The following is a 12,939-nucleotide window of genomic DNA, read 5'->3' as shown; positions in this document are numbered from 1 at the left end:
AGGATAACCAGAGATGTGTTCACATATGCTTAGTCACTGTCAGTGTTCTCAAGCAGCAACACAGCAGGCAGCATCACAGCTTCCATATGTTTGACTAGGACAGTAGTCACTAGGGAATCAGGACACTCTGCAAACTGCTCTGCTCTCTGACCTTGGTCAAGCCCCTTGACAACAGGGTGTCTGTTTTCCATCTTGGCTTTGTTTTTCCCCATTTAGTCTGCAAACAGAGGAAGTAGTGCCAGTCCAATAGACTCATGTGTCGGGCATGATACAGCAGAGAACTGTGCTAGTCTAAGCTTTTTGCTGCTTCTAGAACTTAAAATAAGAAAGGATAAATAAAGCTAAGAGATGATTACTTTATAAGAACTGAGTTTCACCACATTAACATAAGAAGGTCATTTAAACTGGCAACACTGTAGGAAGAGCCACAGAAAGGCAGAAGTATAACAGCAACAACAAACGAGATCTCACAGAATCAAAAGGATCTAACATCAAGCACACCAATTAAAATTAAAAAGGGAATGGTGATTAGCTGTCTAAGGGGCAAGCAGAAAGGGATAGAGTCTGATTTGAAGGACATATGATGAAATACTTATGAGTTCTTACCCAAATAAATAGTCAGCAGTTAATAATTCTGCAAGTCCCTAGAATTTAAAAGATAATGGTAAAATGTTTCCTTTCTGAAACAGATTCCACAGAAAAGTTTCTTCCTCAAACCCAAGACAGTCTTTTGTGAGCATTTGCAGATAATAGTTTGCATTCTGGAACATTTCAGATGATTCACATAATTGCTAACACAGTGTCAGCTCACTGATACTGACTACAATCCTCAGGTTTGTTACTATTTTCCAACTATCAATTCTTTCATTAAAATTAGCAGTGTTCCCCTACTCCTGTGAAAATGTCTCCCCAGAAGAGTCTACTCCAGCAGAATACAGCAACAATTCTGACTCACAAGGGCAATCCAGATATTCAGAGCAATTCCCCACCTTATACTCGCTGACTAGTGTCTAATTAGTCTAATATATTCTTATTCCTTGGGGTTACCTACTTGATACATTCTTTAATAGAAATAAATGACCTGTAAGCTCTGGAGACTGCAAAACAGTTACAGAACAGCACATGCTTTCCTGGGATTAAGGTCCCAAGAGGTTGCTCAATAACAGTACACAAAGGAGCCTCCAGTGAATTATTCTATCTGTGTCTGTCTCCCCAAAGGAGTTGGAGATTTACTTCCAATCCTTTGAGGTTTCCCCATCTCAAGAAAAATAAAGCTCATAAGGAGGCCTGCACCCTGGTTGAAAACACTTTATTTTTCATGCTGTCCACACCAGCACAGCTTTAGCAAAGCTACTTCAACTTGAGATTTTGCCCAGATGCATCTGCTCCAGGAATGGGGTGGGGGAAAGGAAACCACCATTCTGTTTTTTCTAGAAGCTGCTCAGCACCGTTGCCATTGGCTATAATAGATTAAGCACAACAGAACTGTGAAAAAGTAACTCATCTTTTCATTTTGTCTTATTCTTCCCACTATGCCCCAGTCATCTGAACTGTCTATGGACCGGATAAATTGCTTCTCCCCAAGCAATTAACCTTTTTCCTCCTGCTCAGGATGGATTAAACCCAATTAATAATGAATCCTCCTCAGGTATTAGTGCAGGCCTGTCTGCCACACACCTTTATACCCAGGAAAAGGAAGATTTTGTCTTATTCTTCCCACTATGCCCCAGTCATCTGAACTGTCTATGGACCGGATAAATTGCTTCTCCCCAAGCAATTAACCTTTTTCCTCCTGCTCAGGATGGATTAAACCCAATTAATAATGAATCCTCCTCAGGTATTAGTGCAGGCCTGTCTGACCGCACACCTTTATATCCAGGAAAAGGAAGATGATTTTTTCCCTCAGGACAGGCAGAAGGCATGTCTCTGTTTTCTGCCTATTCACACATGCTGCTGTGAACCCAGAATTATCCATAACCTCCAAAACTACCTCAGAAATATTCAGTAGCAATGTTTGCAGTGTAGCTTTTTTTTGAAAGGCAGCATCTGTACCTCCTACCCTGTTTACAGAAAAGCAGACTGGCCACATTCACTGCTACTGCAGGCAGAAGGGCAGCCCCACCTGCATGTTACAGCTTTGAAAAACTCATCTGCATTTGCTTTCTGCCCAAACTACAACAAACAAATTGAGAGACTTCAGGGATTATTCCACTTTTAGCCTGTACTCATCTAAGAAGATTATCCACCAAGATCAGCTTCCTACTTCATTTAGCTTTTTCTGGTTGAAGGGACAGGAGGAGTCATTCAAGTCTTTGGAGTTTTTATATTTCCCTGTTAAGTTTCTGTTAGATGAGAAGGCCATGAACTGATAAAGCAGGACCATAATAGTCTACATGAAGTTGCTGCTACAGAGCAGATCTCTGCCTTTACATGCTAAACCAAATTTACCCTACAGAAAACAAACCTGACACCCTTCTGCCTTTCACCTGTGCCTTACCAGCATCCCTTTTTTACTGCCTTTTCTTGACCTTCTCTTTACTGAAGTTGCTGTGGTTGTACCAGTAGTGATGTCTGCAGTCACCAGGCCTTGCCACTCTCAATACAGGTTTTGCTGCAGCTTTCCCTGAGATGCTGAGATAGACAAAGAAATTACAAATATCACAGCAGGGGGCCTTTAGGAGCATTGTGACCCTTCACAGCATCCAGCCTCTATTGAGAAGCTGCAATTAGACTAGAAAAATCAAAGTAGTGATTTTTCACAGTGACCAGTAGTGAAAGTGCACTGTGTACCCTTTGCCATCACACTCAGAGTCAGACACCATGAAATTAGCACTGATGGTGCCTGGTTTTAGCAATTAAGGTAGGACATCTGTTGCTTTCAGGTACAGCCCTCGCTCCATCTGTAGAGATCTCCAGTGGAGAAAAGAGACAACAGGAACCAGTGGACTCAACTGAGAGATGGCAGACACCAGGAGAGAAGAACAGATCTCAGACACTCATCTCTGTGCAGTTGCCAGAAATGGGGGAAAAGGAGTCTTCACTTTGTGATGTTGCAGATTGATTGCTCTGACAACCCAGCAGCTGATGTCAAACCAGTAGCTCTTATTTCAATCAACAAACAAAAACCAGAAAGCAAACAAAGCCTGGAACATATCACTCCTTTAATTCTTTCAGTCTGGGGCCTTTGCCTTTTGCATGGTTTTCATTCAACTTATTTTTAAAGGAATTAATGAGATTCCTGTGGCTGGAACTACAAAGGAAACTGCTCCAGACATCCTCACCATGAAGATGCTTTTGAAGTGTTTCCAAAGGTGGCTGAGTGGTCTGGAAGACAGAACACACCACCAGTCCTGGGCAGAGAAAGCAGAAGTCTCCACTCCACTGCCACAGTGTTTGTTCTTGACAGTTTTCTGCTTGCCTGTGAAAGAATGAGACATCTTCATGCCCTGCAATTGGATGTTACTCATGCTCACACACACCTACAAGGAACTCAGCAGTCTCAAACAAGATCAAAACAGAGATCCAGTGTCCTGTGTCTTAGCAGTGTTGGAGAACAGATGGAAGACCTCTCTTAGTGGATAATTACAAAAGATTTAACCACAGAGGAAAGAAGAGATCACGTTAATCCTGTGGTGATTATATATTTACCTTGAAGCATGGCACTTCTTATCCATTTTACTGGGAGGAGCACACAGCAAAAATATATGCAAATATCACCCCAGTACTCCAGCATCGCAAACTCAGTTACTATAGAGACTATCCAGGCAAGCATGTTTGTCACTCAGTGTTTGGGTACAATGCTATAGCTATGATCACATCATCCTCACCCTACACTGACTGCCCATGACAAATTGATTTTACAGAGCCATAGCTATTTTTTAAGTAAATCACTGCAGCAAATTGTATTAAATCAACTATGCAGCAAATTAAGCTTATATTTAATTGAAGTAAAATAGGACATTTGTACAGCAAGAAGCTGAATGCATGAATGCAGCTGTTTTGCTGAGCCAGGGTCCTATTAATTGTCTAATAACTGAATTTTTGTTTCAGTGGTCTTTAGGATAGAGGCGTATAAATCTGCATGAAGCATCAGAATCCAATCCAATTCAGTCACTGAAGGAATATTTTCCTGGACCTCAGTTTTCACACCAAAAAGGGAAAGGGTATGAATTGAGAACACTCTCAGCCTTGCAAAATAAAATGCACCATAAGGAAAGGTGCCACTGAGATGACAGAAGATGGAGACATGCTGCATTCATCACTGACTTTCATCAGCTGTGCTGTCATGGCATCAGTAGGGACAGGTGTATCCTGGGCTGTGTGACCCAACAGCCGTGTGGTACCAAAATTCAACTGGCTCTCATTCAGCTTCCACTGGGAGCTGCGTGCTTCCCTGACCTCGCAGTGGGAACTCACCAAGTTACTTACAAAGGCCAAATGATTTTTTTAAAGCCTCTGATTTGACCTGGCTTCATTTTAGGGCTTTCAGCTTGAAATACTTCTAACTGGAGCCATCTGAAGAGAATCAGGACAGAAACATCCCAAACTGGTAAAATTTGAGTCACTCTAAATCTATGGTCATTTTTCAAATATCTAGGCTTGAATGATAAGATCAGGAATATAGACAAGTCATCACAGCTGGGGAATGGGAACATGACCAAGATTACTTGTTTGTCTTAACTCTCAATGTTTTAAATATGTCAGTATTTAAATAATCACCCAACTTCCTTCTTACACTTGTGAGGATTCAGAATGAAGTCAGTGAAGTGAATAAAGTTATAGCAAATCAGGCTAAGAACAGAAGCAGAGGTTTGGGTATTAAAAACACAGGCCATAAACACACAGTTTTGATTGTTTCTTTCTCTCTGCCTTTAATCTTACTGGGACAAAAGGAAGCTGGGAGGATGAATGAATGTCAGATGTGAAGCAAATCTTTGAGCTTTCAATTTCCAATTATAAACCAGGACTAGAATAGTAAAAAGCAGCAGAGGTCAGAAATGAGATAGAGTGGGGGAAAAAAGCAGCATTCACCCTCTTATTCCAGGGATAATGGTTTTAATCTGCTGTGTATGAAAAGAGACACTGGGAGAAAAAATCCAGAAAGAGCAGAATGTTTTACAGGGCAAGAGAGGGATACTTTTAATTGTACTACCCCTATGTATGGTTTTTCTGAGGTTTTGTAACTGTAATTCTGCCATTCTACACCACAGTCTTGTACCTAAACCACAGAGAGAGTGCCCAGGCCCTACTTTGTCATCTGGGAAGAGTCAGAAGATGAAGAACAATTCTGGACCCGTCCAGAAGACAAGACTTCTGTCTCCATCCCAGCATACCCGAGAAGGGCAGATGTTTAGTTTCTGTTAGATTAAGCTTTTGGCTGGAGATTAAGCTTTGCTGTGGGTTAGCTGCTGATCCTTACTGGATAGTTTGCCTTTCTATCTGCCAAAAATGCCTAGAGTAACACACTGTCTTTTTTTTGTGCAGTCTGTCAACAATTGAAGTAAACACATAATATCAAAACTATGTGTATTAAATTAAATGAAAGAAAAAATAGGTTGGTATGGACAGGAATTCTCACAATCTTTCCTCCCCACTGCTAATTTCCTCTGCTTACAAGCGTCTCCATTCCTCCTTCTGCCTGTTCAAAACTTGAAGAAAAAAGGAAATTGTTGACACCAATTCAGCCACAAAAGTGTGGCTATTAAGGGAATCCAAGAAGAGCAAGACTTTATTCTTATACTCCAAGGTGGGAAGACTGATGACTTGATAAAAGGAAATTTATTATCTGCATTCCACCTCAGAAACACTTCCTGACATTTTTAATTTCTCACACCATTAACCTCTGTGCATGAGGGTAGGGGGAACATAGTGGGCCAGTTCATGTTTTTAGGCCAGCAGCACTGCAAAGCCATACTGATGTCCTATATGGCTCTGCAGGTTTTGGAGGGCACCTGCTAAAACAAGTTCCCTTCTCTTGTGCAGATTTCAGTACTTGAGGTAAATCCTGGTTTCCTTGGTTAATGTCCTTTCCTTACTAAAATATGGAAATTTGAAGCAGCTTTGTCTGAGGCAGGATTTAGTAATAAGTGAGGTCCGTGTTCCCTTTGGTTCTTACCCAATGATTTCACCATTCAGTGAGCATAAAACATTCCCTCTGTGATTTAGTAGCATTTTACACAGACCCTGCAAGCATGAGACACAGAATAACAAAGAAATTAGTCCAGACTAAGGATACTACCTTTTCCTTTTTTTCAGGAACCAATTGTAGGAAGGCCCATGTCTGTGCTGGTGCATGCTTTTGTCTTGCAAGCAGCTGGACTGCACAGGCACTCCTTGTTGGGAGTGTCCAGCTCCAGCACGTGCCAGAACCTGTCTAAGTACCACTGCCTGTGCTGGGCCAGGCTGGTCCCAGAGACTACTGAGCACCCTGGCTATGAGCTTGCACTGTGGAGTGCCTGTATCTCAATTCACTTGTACTGATACTTACAGATATTTGAGGGGCTGCTGTCAAGGTTTGGATTGCTAAATCTCATGTCACTTCTTATTCTAATAGAGCTTCCTGAGCCTTAATCCTTCAATATACAAAGCAGATAAATTAACAGTCTTGCAGGACTGGGAGGGAGCTTCTTTGTAAAACCTCATTAAAACATCTCAGTCTTGTCAGTGAGAACCCCATGAGGGCTTTCATTGCATCTTTGGACATAGTTGTCTCCCTTGCATGGTCTTATGAGCTGGCCAGCTAATGACTACCTTGGCCAAGATATCTACATTTCAAAAACACCATACTGTGACAAAATGACCGTTTCTGCCTGCCTTTACAGAAGCAGACAGTTTTCCCACACAGAAATAACCTTTTAACAGTTCAATGAGTAACTGCTGCTCCTCTGCTCAGGCTCAGCCCCAACACTTGGGCAAGGTGGAGCAGCATTGGGGATATTTGATCAATGCTATTGTTATAATAAAAGCTATCCCTGACAGAGCTGTAGGTAAAATATCTCTTGGGAGCAGCATTTCCTGCTGACTCCATATAGAAGGCTTGGCAGAATGCCCTGTGCTTTTCATTTTTTGCTGGTAACAGAAAAATCCTCCTGCAGGGCTGTGGAGCCAGCCCCCTAAAGCCCTTGACCCTGAGTGTGTAATCTCCCTGGAGACTCAATGCACATGAAGAAACATAATCTTCTTGAAGCATCTGCTGTCTGTATTGTGTTAAAATATGACTGGGATGCAACTGTCAAATCTCCAGCTCACTCACTGCAGAATCCTTTACTGAGCAATAAAAAACGCAATCTCTCTCTATTGCTTTAAGGAGGGGTATTTCATGTGGCTGCAACCAGAGAGGTTTCTGTATCCAGCAGACATTTCACATGCTTTTGTGTCCTGGGAAGGTAACAGCACACAACAGATGGGAAACAGAGCTGTTTCGTGAGGTCACGGTTACAGCATCACGTGCAAATCCTTTGCCCACTGGGACCTGGTGGCTGTGCTGGGGAAGCCAGGAAGAGCTTTCCTGCTTCTCAGTGACAATTGGCAAGGAGGCCTGGGAAGACAGTCTTGGCAAATGGATCAGTCTGACAGATCAGCTTTCCCGCTGGGCCTGAAAGGGAAGGGGAGATGTTTCTTTTCATAGAAGATACAGAGAAAAGGAGTGTCTCCTCTTTTTTTTCTGAGCCAATTGAGGACTTGGTCTCTGCTCCGAAGACATAGGTGTAGGGACCAGAAAAGAGTGCTTCAAATATAGAACTAGTAAGGAAAGAACAATCAATATGGCTTGCCAATGATACTCAGATCTGCTCTTGTTTCAGTTTTCTGTATTTTTTTTCAACACTGTAAACTCATCTCCTTGACATCTGCCCTGCCCTTGCTTTCAGTCTCGGTCTTCCCTTCCCCCACTTCTCCTTTTAATGCTGGTGTCCTCATTTCCCCTTTTGTACATATGACCCTTCCACTATGCAGGGATTAGTATCTCACTTATAAATATGTGAAATAGATACACAGCTGATTTAATTTGCTGCATTTTGTAGGGCTAGTGAGACAGACTGGCATGGGGAGAAGGGTATTTTCTAGCAGGTCAGCTGAAGAAAACATCTTGGGTGCAGGATGACTCATATGAAACATCAGCACCAGTCCAGGAGGGAGACCTCAGGGGCAGAGAGAAGGTAGTAAAACATAAAGACTAGGCAAATATAGAAGAGCAGAAGACAAAGTCAAAGATGTTTCTGCTTCTCCCATTTGTTATGCATCTTCCAGGGAAAAATGAGAAAACTGGGGTACATGAGAAGAAAAATGGGGCCAGAAATCCACCCTTACTGCAGTGGTTCAAGTTGTTGGTAACTCATTCAAGAATAGATGCCAGAGGAGCCAAGAATAATGCTGGTCTGGTGAGAAGGTGGCCAGCTAGGAGGGAGGCAGAGGTCTGGGACATGGGGAGGAGATGGCAGTAAAAGCTGTGTAAATGCAGGGGGGTGCCAACATTGGGGACACAGCTGATCTGAACAGGGATTCGTGAGGAGGGGGAGAGTGGCCGTAAGGAGGTGACAACAAAGAGCTGGAGATAACAATACTGTGAAGCCCCAGCCAAGAAAAAATTGTCAAGTGGCAAGGATTAAGTCACCAGATACAAAACAGGAAATAGAAATGAACACCATAGCCCTAACAGGCAATAAGACCTTGCCAGGAGGCAGCTAGTGAGGCAGAGAGGAAGGACAGGATGGGGAATGGAAGATAAAGCAGAGAAATAAGGATTAATGAACCATACATGACAGCAGTCAAGGCCAGGCTTTCTGCTGGCTTTGCCAGTAGCCATAAGGTTGCAGGCAGCCTGGCTGGGACAGTGTAACGCCACAAGCTTCATGCTGGGTGCATGCCCAGAGGTCAGTGGCCAGGACAACTGCAGCCTGTGCTGTTGTTTGGAGATGTTTGTGCTACTTTCAGCAGTCATGCAGCACAAAGCCCTACCATAAGCAAACTGCTGGGGGCCATGCTGCCCTTACTGCAAGATCAAAGGACAGCTGTTCATTGTCATCACACTTGTCAACCAAAGTATCATTATCATTACCATGCTAACTCCAATCAGGCCCTGCTGAAGAGCAGTTCACCATCCAGTGACATTCAAAAGCTGTTTTACTAGAGAATGCCAGCATCTGGCTGAGGTGGACACCTGTGTGTCACCTGAAGAGGAGTCACACAGAGGAGGTTTCTAGTGTGTCACAAGCCATGCTCCACTCGGGTGTTGCTGGCATGCTCAAATCTTTACCAGGGATTTGCCTTCCCAGATGGAAATCCACTTTCCTGGATGGAAAGGGTCAACAGAGGTACCTCTTGGACATTTTGGTCAAGCCCTTTCATTGGTGGAACAGAGCTGGGATGTTTACTCTTATCCTTGAAAATGTCAAAAAACTTTTTTTAATGCTTACTCTCTCTGATAACTTAGCACTTACAGATCCAGTTAGGGGCATGCTTACATCAATATGACAACAAAAGCACAAGGCCTGGCCTGGACAATTTGCAATGTGACTGAGACTGGAGACAGCAGACAGATCCAGTGGCCAAAAAATGGAGCAGCAGAAGAACAGGACATCTAGGATCAACATTGCAGCCTGGGTGGGAGTACTTTTGGTTGATACCTTAGCTGAGAAACAGGAGTGAATGGGATGGGTTTGACTCAGCAGGGTACACACTGCTCTCCTGCGCAATTACAGAGTGCATACAGACTGGAAGCCAAACTGGAAGCCAAACCCTATCAAAAGAACCAGAAGGTCCCCAAGTGATAATTCCCCTTTTTATAAAGATGAAGCAGGATAGTATGGTATGTTTTCCTTAATCTGATTAAAACACCATATGTAAAACATGTTTGAAAAACCTAGGCCTCACTTCCCTCTCTGACTGCTCATTGATTAGTCTCTCATCCCCTGACACATCTAACTGAGGCCACACCAAAGCACACAGACATGCAGCTTGCAAGGTCAAGAACATCCAACTTAGATCTTAACCTTCTTCATATGTATGTGGGCTTTATTTTGGATATTCTCTGGATTTCATCTGCTCAAGAAAGTGGCAGTGAGTGGGCAGCTAAACAGGGGATGGCTCTTCTTTGCTGGTAGAAGTTACAATGCATGTATGCCATCAGCTATGTTGGTGCATCTAAACACATTCACTGTATGTATACACATTTATGTGAAGGATGAGGTGAAATTATATATTATTCTATGTTCAACAAAACTCACAGAGATTGACCAGAGAAGCTTTTTGCTGAATTTAGTAATGAAAACCGATTGTGTACCATTGTGTGGAAGGTAGAGCAACCACACTGAACAGTAATTTCATACTTCCTGCTGTACTTGTGCCTGAAGGCTAGTGTGTAAAATGTTTTCTGCTTTTCAAAGCACTGACAGCTGCAGCTGTTGGGGGCTTCAATGGAAGGTATAGCTCATCAGCAAATATTTAACACAGCATTTTTGTTCAATTGCCAAAGGTGGGGTTTAGATTTGGGGTAGGGGAGCTTGGGTACCTTTCACTGCAGCATGGGCTTACAGTGGAGATAAAGCATGGAAAAGGTCAGGATACCCCAAAGGAGCTGCTGGAGAAAGAGAAGCAGTAGGAAGAGCTGTGGTATCAGATGAGTGGTCTGACAACAGAAACAGCATCACAGATAAGCTCTGCAGTAACTGCAACACGAGCTGATAGAGCAGATGGTCACCTCAGTTTAGCCTTTAACATAGCTTGTTGCCCCTAGCAATATTTACCCAAAAGTACTCTACTGATGGAGATGGGATTATGTAGCAGACAGAGGGAATCAGTCCTATTTCATACAGGATACTGGGCTGCCTATCGGCTCCAACAGTCCCTACTTGAGCAGACAGAGCAATGTCATAATAAGCACAACCATTTCTGGAACAGCATCACATGGTGGAAACCAGGTAGCACTTCCCCAGTTTCCCAACTTTGTTGGAATGTTATTAACTCACTCCACAAATCTGGAAACTTGGTTAAGAGGTAGTGTTAAACTCTTTTTTCTCTTTCTGAAATGACCTTTTGGGAACTGTCAGGACATTTTCATTAGCTCTTGATCAGTGCTATTTGGGGTTAATTCTGAACCATTTCAGTAATTCTTCTATTTAATTAGTTTGTGAAAAGCACTTCAAAGAACCTTCAATGAAATGTGAAAATACTTTTACTCTCATTCTCAAAATACTAAGGTAAAGAACCACACTGAAATAGCAATTTAGAAATGTTGCAAAGGTGATTAACTACAGTGGAAAGCAACATTCTTCACTGGAAAGTGCCCCATATTTGAAAGGCCAGACATCTCTATACATATGCATATCTCACCTATTTAATAAATATTGTCCCAACTGCATGTTTATGTATTTTTATTAAAGAGAAAATTGCTTGTACTTCCTCCTCTTTCTTCTGCATTATAGCATTAAAGCAGGATCACATGCCAAACAACAGTATAAACAAACAGCATCACCAGGTACTTCAGGGTCTTTAGCTCCTAAATTGACTAAAGCATAAATACAAACTGACGTCAGACATTTGGGATTACCATTTAAAAATTGCTATTTTCTGAGAAACTAATGAAGGCCATTCATATCAGAAAATTCAGTGCCTACAGTAGGAGTGAGCTGCCCAGACTCCAGAGTAAGGAGTCAAAGAAACGGTCTGCATCTCTTAGAATAAAAACTGCCAATCTGCTTTAGACCTATGAGAAGTACCAGATACAGAGAATATGAAGAGATTCTTTCAACCTAACTCTTGAAGATTTGGGAGTGTCACCATCAGTCCTTGCTCTGCCACCGTTATCAGCAGTGTTTTTATCACCCTCTCTACTCATCAAAGTCCTTGTATGGTGGAAGCCCATCCTGGCTGCGGACTGGAACTGCACTGCAGAGTGCAGTTGTGTGATGATGATACCGACCTGCTCCAGAGTTGGTCTGTAAAAAGTCACCTTCCACATTTGGTCTTCAGGGTCTCAATTAAACAGCTGAAATTTTAAACAAGTAAGAGCACAAATAAGAAGCAGTGATGAAGCTTATATAGGATCTCTTTCTCCCTCTTAAGCATGGAATTAAGAGTACATTTTATAAGGCGAAATTAATTCCTGAGTAGGCGTTGCTACTATTTCAGGTCCTGAAGTGGTATAGCCAAATGGCAGCACACTCTGAGGTGTGTCTATTCTGCTTCTCAGCATGATTAACTCAGCAGGATGGAGAACAACACTATATGGCTTTTAGGACTTATATTGGCTTAATGTGCATTAGCTTGCACATCCCAAGGTGACATATTTTTCCACAAAGTTGTAAGTTGGGAATTGCCTAGAGAGAAAGAGGACTGGATATTTTGAACACTCCTAGTTCAGAGTAAGTTCAAGCAATCATACACTTTGGGGCACGCAAACATTTGTGTTTCCACAAGTAGCGAAGATTTCAGTGGGAAAGCACAACTATATATTTGAAGATGTGGTGCCTTTGGACACAAACTAACCAGTGCATCCCCAGCCCCTGCCTATGCCTTCTGTCAAAACAGCATCTTTTCCTTCCACATCTGTGCTACTTGCCCAGGGGCCAAAATGAGAGCAGGTGCTGTGGGCACCACCTTCTTCTGTAACTTCCCCTCTTGTTCACAAAGCAGTGACCAGTGGCCAAACCCTTGATGGGGCAAAACTTGCCATCCAAGAAGATATAAGCTACTCCACATGGTAGAAATTCACTATGAGGTCTGTGGAAGCCTTGCTTGTGATGAGCCTGAAGTTCAGACACTTACAGCTCTTAAAGTTGCCATGCCCAAGCGGAGACAGACCTGTGTTAGCATAAAACCTTGAGTGGTGCCAAGGCCCCTGAGCAGCTGCAGAGCTTGCTCTGGGACAGAAGATGGAAGGAAAGGAATGTCCCTTCCCCAGCAGCTGGCTCAGGACACTCCAGGAGGAGTAAGAGAAGACTG

At 42.8% G+C, this 12,939-nt stretch overlaps 1 protein-coding gene across 2 annotated transcripts in view; it reads right to left on the bottom strand.

Annotated features, from left to right (window-relative positions):
- RAD51B (RAD51 paralog B) overlaps positions 1–12,939 on the bottom strand; it is a 405,359-nt gene that overhangs the window by 369,982 nt on the left and 22,438 nt on the right. The gene's annotated exons all lie outside the window — the stretch shown is intronic.

This window comes from Passer montanus, unplaced genomic scaffold (genome assembly GCF_014805655.1).
Source record: "Passer montanus isolate IOZ18808 unplaced genomic scaffold, ASM1480565v1 scaffold18, whole genome shotgun sequence".
NCBI lineage: Eukaryota > Metazoa > Chordata > Aves > Passeriformes > Passeridae > Passer > Passer montanus.
The sequence above is the reverse complement of the archived record's forward strand: the minus strand, read 5'-3'. Positions and strand labels throughout refer to the sequence as shown.